The sequence below is a fragment of the Leptodactylus fuscus genome, chromosome 9 (genome assembly GCF_031893055.1).
Source record: "Leptodactylus fuscus isolate aLepFus1 chromosome 9, aLepFus1.hap2, whole genome shotgun sequence".
NCBI classification, from domain to species: domain Eukaryota; kingdom Metazoa; phylum Chordata; class Amphibia; order Anura; family Leptodactylidae; genus Leptodactylus; species Leptodactylus fuscus.
Window position 1 is genome coordinate 81,957,583 of NC_134273.1, and position 11,749 is coordinate 81,969,331.

Genomic DNA, 11,749 nt, shown 5'->3' on the forward strand with positions numbered 1-11,749 from the left:
GTGGTGTCGGGGGAGGGGGAGACAATAGTCGTCCATGTAGTGACTCAGGTCTGTCCTGTAATAGAACAATCTATCCGTCCTGCTGGCCGATGCTCCGCCACGTTCCTGACTGCCAGCGGGGGTGGAACGCTCTGTTTACTCCATAGAAATCTTGTTTTACCTGTTACTGCATCAGTTACCAGCGCCGGGCACTAGTGGGCGCCATATGTGGCCCTATAAACAACGCATGCATCGATTAGCTTAGATATTAGGACGGGACTACAAGAGATGATAGTGCAACACTACAACTTCTAACGCATCATAAAGGGATCTATGAGAAAAACCGGACCACTTATTATGGAGCTGTAATTTCAGAATGCAACCACCAGGGCGGTTAGGTGATCATTGTAGCCCCTTGTGGATTTTGCCGGAATAGCAGTGGCCAGAAATGTTACATAGTAGCCCGGTTTCTATCGGCCCACCCTGTCTCCCAAGGTCCTGGCCCCATTACAGCTACTACCCCGGTACTTGTGCCACTGGGCTATCTAAACCAGAATTGACCACTGTATAAAGCCGTATTCAGTGAGTGCCCCCTGGTGGTGACTGCAGGTATTTAGGGCTCCCCTGGTCGGAGCTTTGTATCATGGATTCAGAAATTCGTTGCAGAGAGTATATTGACGGAAATCTAATGGTTCTGCTCAGGAAATGTCCGCTCCTTCTCCGCTCGTCTCTAGATGATATTGTTCCGCTGCAGATCTTACATTATAAAACTGCAAGTGTGAAATAAGTCTAATTGAGAGGAGAAGGAACCTTTATGTGACCCTCTGAGAAGTGTCCCCATAGGAGCGCAGGTAATGAAGTCTGTAGTGCTGACGTACCGGCAAGCGGAAAAACAAGCAATGCTGCAACTAACAAGGATATAAAGACGTGGGCCGTACTGGGCGATGGCTTAAAGGGGCGCCCTGTAATTTCTGGGACACTGCCAGACCTTGTGCACCAGGCTCCACTGCATATCCCTTTAAGTGAGTATCCCTTTAAGGGGTTGTCCAGTAGGAGTTCACTTCCAGACACAGCGCCTCACCTGGTCAGGCTGTATATGGTATTGTAGCGTAACCCCATTCACTTCACTAGAAGTCACCTGCAGTACTAGACATGACATATAGACTGGTGTGGCGCTGTTTTGGGCAGAAAAAAGACATGATTTTCTAATTCTACACAATCCCTTAAAGGTAATCTCCTCCTCTGGATGGAATTTCAATCTTGCTTCAAAATTGTGTCAGTGAATTTCATACAAGCAATTGGACGTCAGGTTTTGTTGATATAAATGCCTAAATTCTCTGTATAGTCATAGACTTGAATGATAAAATTCTGTGCCCTGCCGCCACCACCACCACGGGGAGGTCTCACAATTCAGATCGCCCTTACCCCCCAACACAAAGCACCAGATCTTTTACATGGCATTAGATGAAAATTCTGTCTGCCCGGAGTCACCACCAGGGGGAGTGCAGGAGTTTGCTGCATACAGATCTATGGAAGTTATTGCCTAAGCTCCCCCTAGTGGTAACTTTAGGTAACCAGAATTTTATCTTGTAACTGTAGGGGGATTTGGAGCTCTCTCTGTCTATTGATCCCCTTAAAAACAAAGAGGATTTTTGGTTTTCATGTGACGTCCATATAGCAGAGCTGAGTTTGTCATTGACATCCTTAGAGTACGACCATGACTGATCAGGTGTTTGGCGCTGTCTGAGAATCCATCTATACCCTCCGGTGATATCACATGACACACTAAGCTCTGCTGCATCTGTACAATACGCAGCAGCTGGACCAGTTACTGGCTCCATAATCCGTGTATAGTAGGAGGAGGAGACCGGATTCTGGGATTTAGGATTTGTGCGGCCGCAGTGCGTACGTACTAGAGAGCTGGTGACCGCCGTCCACCCACTGCCCTCCATGTCATCCCAGGACCAGCGACGCAGCTGCACATGAACAGTCGCCATACTGTAATCCTGTCGTCTCCAGCTGTTCCGTGACTACGACCCCCACCCGTGCCCTGACGGCTGCACCCAACTTTCCCACACTCACTATGTCTACCATTCAAGTCTCACAGGGGTTTGCACCCAGCTTAGCTAGAATTGTGAAGAGCTGCCAAATTACTTGGAACAGGGGAAGTTTCACTGCACTACTAGGTAGATATGGAGTCTGGGAAAGCTGTGTGACAACTCGTAAGCCCAAACCTAAACTGCACTCAACTTTTCTACAGTAATGCTAGGCATGTTTTGTGTGGCAGGAGCAGGTAAAAATATTACTGCACCACTAGGCATATGAGGAGTCTGGAAAAGCTGGGTGACGATAAGTAGGACCATTATGGCAGGCGGGGAGTTGCTGCCCAACTTTTCTAGAATCCTGAGCAATACAAGAGCAGGATTGGTATTACTAGATCACAAGGAGTCTGGGAAAGCTGGGTCACAATGAGAAGGATCCTCCTCCTTGTAGTGGATGCATTGTCACCCAGCTTTTCCTGAATTGTGATAGGCAAGTTCTGTGATGCAAGGAGATATCACTGCATTACTAGGTATCTAAGGAGTCTTGGAAGGCGGCGTGAGAGCCAATACGACCCCCATTAAATTCCCATTTAACTTTTCTAGACTCCTGAATGACAAGTCTGCTTAGTGATGTAGCGCTACAAGTGTGAGGACAGTATTATGGCATTAGAAGGCAGAATCAGAGTCTGGGAAAGCTGGATGAGAACCAATATGGCCTCCCTCAGGTTCCTAGGAGGATGATCGTGACCAAATATTTCTGAAGTGTGCAGTGACGCACTTCTGGACAGGTGAGGAGTCTGGGAAAGCTGGGTGCTCTAAGTAATGGCAGGTATTCAGGCTGTCGCCCATCTTTCCCAGATGTAGCGGTGTATGTCTGGATGTTAGTCTCCGTATGTTACACAGTCTCTATTTCCAGACTCCACAGCAGACGTCTCTTTCATCCCCGCGGCTCGCTCATCCCGCGGCTCCAGTCACTTCCCGCTCTCACATCTGTTGCCGCTTACAGGCAAACCTCTCCGGCTGATCTGTCAGGGATTGTCATTTTAATCTATGTATTAGAGATAATGCCGATCCACGTGACATCACAGGGCGGCGGCGGAGCAGAGACGCTGCAAAATAACAACATATTGGATCCAACCTGTGACTCTAACTGTCGCAAAACTACAACTCCCAGCATGCCCTGACAGTCACAGCCCAAGCCCCGCGGCTGATCAGCGATCCAGTACTAGTATACAAGAAGATAAATGGAGTAGGGGGTCTGAGACTCGGAACCAGGTGGATCAGCTGTTTAGGCGCTCCCCTAATCACAGCTCAGTCCCATTCAAGTTCATGGGTTGAGCTGCAATACCAAGCACAGCCACTATACAATGTATGGTGCTGTGCTTGGTAAATAGTGACGAGACCATAGCGCCCACCCAAATGCTGCAGCTCTTCAAACAGCTGATCAGCGGGGTCCCAGGTGTTGGATCGAGCAATTATTAAGTTTGGAATCCCCTTTAAGAAAATACTGTCCTGCTTCCAAGCTGATGGTTTGCTACAATTGGGGTTGAGCCGATCAATTTCCGATCATTTTCCAGCCGATCGCGATTGTGAAATTTGCTCAATCGCCGATCGGGATCCGATCTTTCCCGATCCCAATCCCTCAACCCTAGCTACAATGTATCGGCCTATCCTCTCCAGCTCAGCACCACAGCAGTACAAGGCCAGACGCCGCCGTCTTGTAAGTTTTATACCCCAAGTACTTCGGTCTATGAGTCATAAGATGGTCTTTGAAAAGAAGTCCCTGAATACCGCTCGTCCTGGGAACCTTCTTCCAGTCATCTGCCAAGTCTCGTCCTTGTACTGTCAGGGCTCCGCTCACTCACCATGATGTGCACTGACACCCTATAGGAGCAGTTCACACGGATCTTCCCGGACCTTCCTACCAGTCTAGTAGGTCCCAGCCGAACACAATGGCATTTGGTATTCAGTCTGATCTCACCGGCTCGCGAGGATTAAAGGAGAGCTTTCATCTCCGGTCTTGTCTTCTTTCATAAGTCAAAGGGAGAGTTAAGAAACTTCTATAGTTTTACTTCAGGCCTTGCAAATTTAAAGTGAACCCATCCCCCAATGGGGGGGGGGGGATCAGGGGTATTGCAGCACAGGGAACACATGGCTACACGGGGTGAAGAGTATTGCAACCATGAAGGAAATCCATTGGGATTGAACATAGCAGAGCGGAATAAGAACAGATGCGAATAGGCCGCCAGGGTCAAATGGCATCCAATAGGGAAAAGATGCAGAAGTCTATAGGAATTGTATTATCTCTGCATCTCCTCCGGGGATTTGGAGCACGACTAGAAATCCATCAGCGTCTCCTCGCCGCCCCTCACCCAAAAACTTTTGCTAGAACTTTAAATCATCCTAATATCTCTCCAGTCCCAGCAATACATAAAAACACTTTTTTTTTTTTTTTTTACAAATTCTTCCCGAGCTCCAAATCCCTCAAGCCCGGCTGCAAACGGGTTCACAATTGTCATCCTGCAAATGACAAATAGACGATCGGAATAAATTCCCTGGTCCCCCACGCCCGCCGCCGGTCCCCCGCCCCGGCTCTTCTGACATCTTTCACCTTGATGAGAACAGAAAGAAATCACAAAAATCCTCATTGAAATTCATAAATAATTTGCTGACCACATTATCAGCTCGGCGGAGACGGCTCGGAGAGTCTGGAGCGCTTCATTCATTACCGCCGGCATCGCTAATTCAGCCGCAGATTGACTCGTAATCAGCCGCCTATAAAAAAAATGGATTTCCCTTATCGGTAAATGGAGGAAACGTAAGGACATTGTGGTTTTCTTTCTGTGTGTAATGAGCGACATCCGGGAGTCTCTAAAGACTCTTTAAACAGCTTTTGTGGAGTTGTGCGGAGACGCCGCTTATCGGAGCTGCAAATCGCAACGCACATCTGGGCTCTCAGCCTCGGGGGTGATGTGGGGGACACAGCGGAACACTTAAAGGGAAGGTGCCAGCCAAGATAAACTTGTTTTTTAAGAATTTTTTTAATTTTTTTAAATCTAAATGTTTCATTTTTACTATTTTTTTTTTTATATTTAATTATCAAAATTTAATTGGAGATTCATCACCGAGTCGGGAAGACCAAAGACCCTCCATAGACCCTGTATGACACAGGTGGGTTGGACTATTCTACTACGACTACTCTTCTGAGCTGTGTATCCACCACTAGAGGGAGCTCACTGTATACAGCTTAGGATCACTGCCTACTATGGTGGGAGTTTAGGCCAGACTGTGAGACGGGTTTATGGAGATACTTTAGGTCTGACGTATGGCAAAATTTATCCTGCAATATTTTAAGACCTTTCCTTGATCCTGAAACAATTTTATATCATAGTGAACAGCTTCTATGGTCCCGAACTAATCCCATACTATTGTGAGCACCATCCATAGTCCTGAAATAATCCCATACTATAATGTGCACCATCCAATGATCCTGATATAATCTTATACTATACAGAGCACTGTCCATGGTCCTGAGACAATCCCATCCCATATAGTGAGCAGCATCCCTAGTCCTGATATAATCCCATAGTATAGTGAGCACCATCCATGGTCCCAGACTAATCCTATATTATATGGAGCGCTGTCCTTGGTCCTGATATAATCCTATCCCATACGGTGAGTACCGTCTGTAGTTCTGAAATAATCCCATACTATAGTGAGCATCGTCCATGGTCCCAGATTAACCTTTCCCCCTACGCCCAACAGCAGCACAACTGGGGTATTCCTGCCCCTATGAGCTGTTAGGACAGGTGGAATTTTTAATTACCTAACAGCTTTTGACCTCTATAAGAGGCCGGAAGACCTGCTCCTCCCTTGTGTTTTTTTCTGTCCTGTGGGACAGGACAGGTGGTCAGGGGGGGAGCAGATGTTCTGACCTCCTATAGGGGTCCACTACTCTCCCCCACCGGTACCTGACAGCAGAAGATCTTTTTCTGGACATCCTCTTTTTTCAGCAGAGGTCCCCTTCTCCCGGCGGGGACCCTGCCGGCTCGTGCACGCTCCTGTCCGACTGGGGCGCCGGGTCGGGGCTTTCCCCTAGGAACGCTAGACCTAGGAACCTTTCTCAGGTTCCTCCGGTCCGCCGTCTAACAAGATCCGCCGCACATGCGCAGTGCGCGGGTCTCGCGGCAGACGGGAAGAGAACAACCCCTAGACACGAGCATTGCACGGTAGTTCGGGAGGGGGGTCCCCCGGTCCTGGGGACCATACCTGGGTCAGATCCCCCTCCCCCTGTCTTCTCCCCTCCCCTTTTTTTCATGAGATTCTGGCTCCGTTGTAGCCCCTACCCCTTGGGCGGGGCTCCGGGCAAAACCCCGCCCCCTGGCCTATGTAAGTCCCCTTAGAGCTTCAGTTAGTGCTTGTCGCTCCGGTTGCAAGCACATCAGTTGGTGAAGCTCCCTGGTCAATTTCTGTGCTGTGGGGAGCTCATCTGGGGGAGACCCCGGTTCAAGGTACATGGAATCAGCGGGAGAGGACGCACTCATCCAACTGGCGCGAGCTTACCGCAGTTCATCGAGCCCGTCTGTCATTTGCACCACTTCTACGAGGGAAAGCGGTCAAAGTAAGACCAGACAATCTGACGACAGTCCACTATATCAACAAGCAGGGAGGAACCAGGTCCCCCTCGCTCATGCAAGTCACCAACCTGATCTTCTCCTGGGCAGAATGAAACCTCTCCCAGCTGGCCGCGGTACATATCCAGGGCCGCCTGAACATCCTAGCGGATCAACTCAACAGAGGCCGGCCGACCGCAGGCGAATGGTCCCTGAACCAGGACATCTTCCACTACCTGACCAGGAGGTGGGGTCTCCCCGAGGTGGATCTGATGGCCACCCAACACAATGCCAAAGTAGAAAGGTTTTGCTCCCTGTACCGGGAAGACAACCCTTTGGCTGTGGATGCCCTGTCAATACCATGGAGGTTCGAACTGGCATACGTGTTCCCTCCCATCCCGATGATACCGAAGGTATTGGCGAAACTCAGGCAGGACCAGACTTCGGCAATAGTGATCATGCCGTTCTGGCCAAAAAGGGCATGGTTCACCGACCTTATCCTTATGAGTCGGGGGAACTACTGGAGGCTTCCACCAGTCAGGAACCTGGTGTCACTGAACAGTCGGCCGTGCCTGGGCCTAGACAAATTCAACCTCACTGCCTGGAGGTTAACCGCGCCATACGCACAGACAGAGGATTGTCCCAGGGAGTGCTAAGTACCTTAGCCCATTCAAGAGCAGAGGCAACCAATCAGAGCTACCAAAGGATCGCCCGGATATTCCGAGATTGGTGTACAGGCAGCCACCGCGATCCAGACAGAGATGCAGTCCTAGAGTTCTTACAGAACGGTCTGGAAAGAGGACTAGCACCTGCCACCCTCAAGGTTCAAGTGTCAGCTCTATCTGCTCTCCTGGAGACATGGTTATCACAAGATCCTCTTGTCAAACAGTTCCTTAGGGGGGCTGCCAGGCTCCGCCCCCAGGTACGGCCCCCTGTCCCCAGGTGGGACCTGGCCGCGGTTCTACAAGGGCTATGTGCGCCCCCCTTCGAACCATTATCTGAAGTGGACTGGAAGTACCTGTCACTTAAAGTGACCTTTCTGTTGGCAATAACCTCCGCCAAGAGGGTTGGCGAATTGCAGGCTCTAGCAGCCTCCGAACCTTTCATAACTTTCTTTCCTGACAGAGTACAGCTAAGGTTCGTCCCAGGATTCTTGCTGAAGGTACCCACACTTCAGAACACCAATCAAGTGATCACCCTACCGGGGTTCTTTCCCTCCCCTGCCACTGAGCAGGAGGAGAAGCTACACACCCTGGATCTGGTAAGAGCACTACGTATCTACCTGGACCGTACAGCACCGTTCCGAAGATCAGAGAATCTTCTGGTTAATGTGTTTGGCCACAATAGAGGCACTAAAGCATCAAAGGTAACCCTGTCTAGATGGATCAGAGAAGCTACCAGCTGTTCCCTACGGGCTCAGAATCTTCCTGTTCCAGATTTCCTACGAGCCCATGCCACCCGATCAGTGGCGACATCATGGGCAGAGACACGGTTCCTCTCTCTAGAGCAGATATGTGCTGCAGCCTCTTGGAGCTCACAGCTGACTTTTGCCAAACACTACAGATTGGACTGGCGTACGGCCGATGCTACAGCATTTGGGCACTCCGTCTTGGCATCTGCCTGCCAGGATAACCCGCCCTAGGGGAGATAATACTTGCTAAATCCCCAGTTGTGCTGCTGTTGGGCGTAGGGGGAAAGAAAGATTATGAATGATAATCTGTTTTCCCTTAGCCCAAACAGCAGCACAAGGCTCCCTCCCTAAGAGGTGCTATTGTACAGATTTTGTGTATGTGTGTGTAGCTCTTGGCATAGATTGCTCTGTATATCATACTTGTTACTAACACAAGGGAGGAGCATGTCTTCCGGCCTCTTATAGAGGTCAAAAGCTGTTAGGTAATTAAAAATTCCACCTGTCCTAACAGTTCATAGGGGCAGGAATACCCCAGTTGTGCTGCTGTTTGGGCTAAGGGAAAACAGATTATCATTCATAATCTTTCTATATTATAGCGAGCCCTGTCCTTGGTCCTGAAATGATCACATACTATACAAAGCACTGTCCTTAGTCCTGATATAATCCCATACTATAGTGAACACCATCCATGGTCCCGGGCTAATCCTATATTATATGGAGCATTGTCCTTGGTCCTGATATAATCCCATACTATAGTGAGCACATCCACAGTCTCAGACTAATCCTATATTATATGGAGCGCTGTCCTTGGTCCTGATATAATCCCATACTATAGTGAGCACCGTCCATGGTTCCAGACTAATGCAATAGTATAGTGAGCACCGTCCTTGATCCTGATATAATCCCATACTATAAATGAGCACATCCACAGTCCCAGACTAATCCTATATTATATGGAGTGCTGTCCTTGGTCCTGAAATGATCCCATACTATCCAGAGCGCTGTCCATAGTCCTGATATAATCCCATACTATAGTGAACACATCCACAGTCTCAGACTAATCCTTTATTATATGGAGCGCTGTCCTTGATCCTGATATAATCCCATACTATAGTGAACACCATCCATGGTCCCGGGCTAATCCTATATTATATGGAGCATTGTCCTTGGTCCTGATATAATCCCATACTATAGTGAGCACATCCACAGTCTCAGACTAATCCTATATTATATGGAGCGCTGTCCTTGGTCCTGATATAATCCCATACTATAGTGAGCACCGTCCGTGGTTCCAGACTAATGCTATAGTATAGTGAGCACCGTCCTTGATCCTGATATAATCCCACACTATAGTGAACACCATCCATGGTTCCGGGCTAATCCTATATTATATGGAGCCCTGTCCTTGGTCCTGACATAATCCCATACTATCCATAGCCCTGTCCATGGTCCTGATCCTTTCCTCTACCTCTTTATATACTTCCCTCCATTACCTAGCACTGATGTGACTGTCCCCAACACAAGAGCCGCACAGGGATCCCATCAGACATGACATGGCACCCGCAGCCCCCGGCCCCGAGATGTCACCGTCATTATCTCATAGACGAGCGCCATTGTGCCTTTACTCTGCAGAAAATGGATGAATAAAAGCAGCTTGGCAGAAAGTCAGAGAGGAGGGAGAGGCGAGCCCCGAATTATAGGACCCTGGGAGCCGGCCGCGGTGTATTCTCATGGGGTTAACACTTGAATTTTTGCAAACCTTCAGAAAATAAAACAATCCAAGAAATTCCTGCAACACATCTGCCGCAGGTGAATAGGTCCTGAGGAATTACAGGGCAAGGTACCAGCTCAGTGCCACTTCGGCTCTGCTACATCGTCCTTTAGCCATATAACGGACTGTAGGTAAAAGTTTTAACCCCTTCTCGCACAGATCTCATAGGCTTTCTGCAAAACCGGAGCATTGGTGTTGCCCCACTTCCAGGCACCCTGTGAATGTTCCTTCCTCACACCCCCCCGCGGAGCTTCAGGTGCCCCAAATCTGTCACATCTTAATTAGTGGATCAGGCAGGACAGCGAGGAGGGGTACGAGGCGCGGAGCATTTGTTCCAATGTGTCATGTAAACATTTCCTGGATGACTCTGCAGTCCCAGGTCACTGCGACTGGAGACACAATGAGGTCACCCGGGGGGTTCGCAGCCCCCTCATCCTAAATTTGAACCGAAAAAAATCAGCAAAAATACTGAACATTCTGGCAATGATGGAGTTAAAATTGACATTTCTGCTAAATTCCCTGCAGATCGAACCTCATTAAATTGTCTTCTTAACCCTTTCCTAGAGGGAATGTTTCCTATTTCTAGATTTCTTAGCACTTACCTTTCTACTCTTAAAGGGCCAGCATATCTAACATACCTGGAAATTAAAGGGGTTGTCAGCTGTTTTCTTGTCCAAGACATTGGGATATGGACTCCAAGGGTAGAGATCCAGTGCCATGCCTACCAGGGAGGAGGGAGACCTGCATAAAGATAATGAGAAAATACTGATTCCAGCTGCTGCCACTAGAGGGAGCACTGCATACAGATGTATACAGATCCTAATGAGTATAAATGCAGCCAGCCCCCCCCCCCCCAGTGGTGGGTGCAAGCAGTACAATTTTTATCTTTTCAAGGTCATGCCACTAATAATACCATTCCCCTGTATTATAACTTCAGTGTCTGCTCGCTGAGGTTTTGTCTTTGAGGATCCTCAGGTGTCACAAGAAAAGGGGTCCCCAACTTCCTTGCCTGAATTAAGCGGTAAAATACTGCTTACCTATTGCGGCCACTAGAGGGAGATCTCTGTACAGTGATGTATACGGCTCCCAATTACTATCACTCTATGTGCAGTGATCTCCCCCTAGTGGTGGGTGCAGGGAGCCAAAATATTATTGTATGACGGGGATATCCCACTAATAAAAGATTTTACCAATACCACACTACAAGTGTCTGAACAACAGGATCCCCATTGCTGATAAGCACAGGGGTCCCTGAATCCGCTATGTGAGTAGAGCAGTACTGCATGTGTGTGACCACAGCTGCATTCACTTCTATGAGACTGACAGAGCTGCATTCACTTCTATGGGACAGACAGAGCTGCATTCACTTCTATGGGACTGACAGAGATGCATTCACTTCTATGGGACTGACAGAGCTGCATTCACTTCTATAGGACAGACAGAGCTGCATTCACTTCTATGGGACTGACAGAGCTGCATTCACTTCTATAGGACTGACAGAGCTGCATTCACTTCTATAGGACTGACAGAGCTGCATTCACTTCTATAGGACTGACAGAGCTGCATTCACTTCTATGGGACAGACAGAGCTGCATTCACTTCTATGGGACTGACAGAGCTGCATTCACTTCTATAGGACAGACAGAGCTGCATTCACTTCTATAGGACTGACAGAGCTGCATTCACTTCTATAGGACTGACAGAGCTGCATTCACTTCTATGGGACTGACAGAGCTGCATTCACTTCTATGGGACTGACAGAGCTGCATTCACTTCTATAGGACTGACAGAGCTGCATTCACTTCTATGAGACTGACAGAGCTGCATTCACTTCTATGGGACTGACAGAGCTGCATTCACTTCTATGGGACTGACAGAGCTGCATTCACTTCTATGAGACTGACAGAGCTGCATTCACTTCTATGAGACTGAC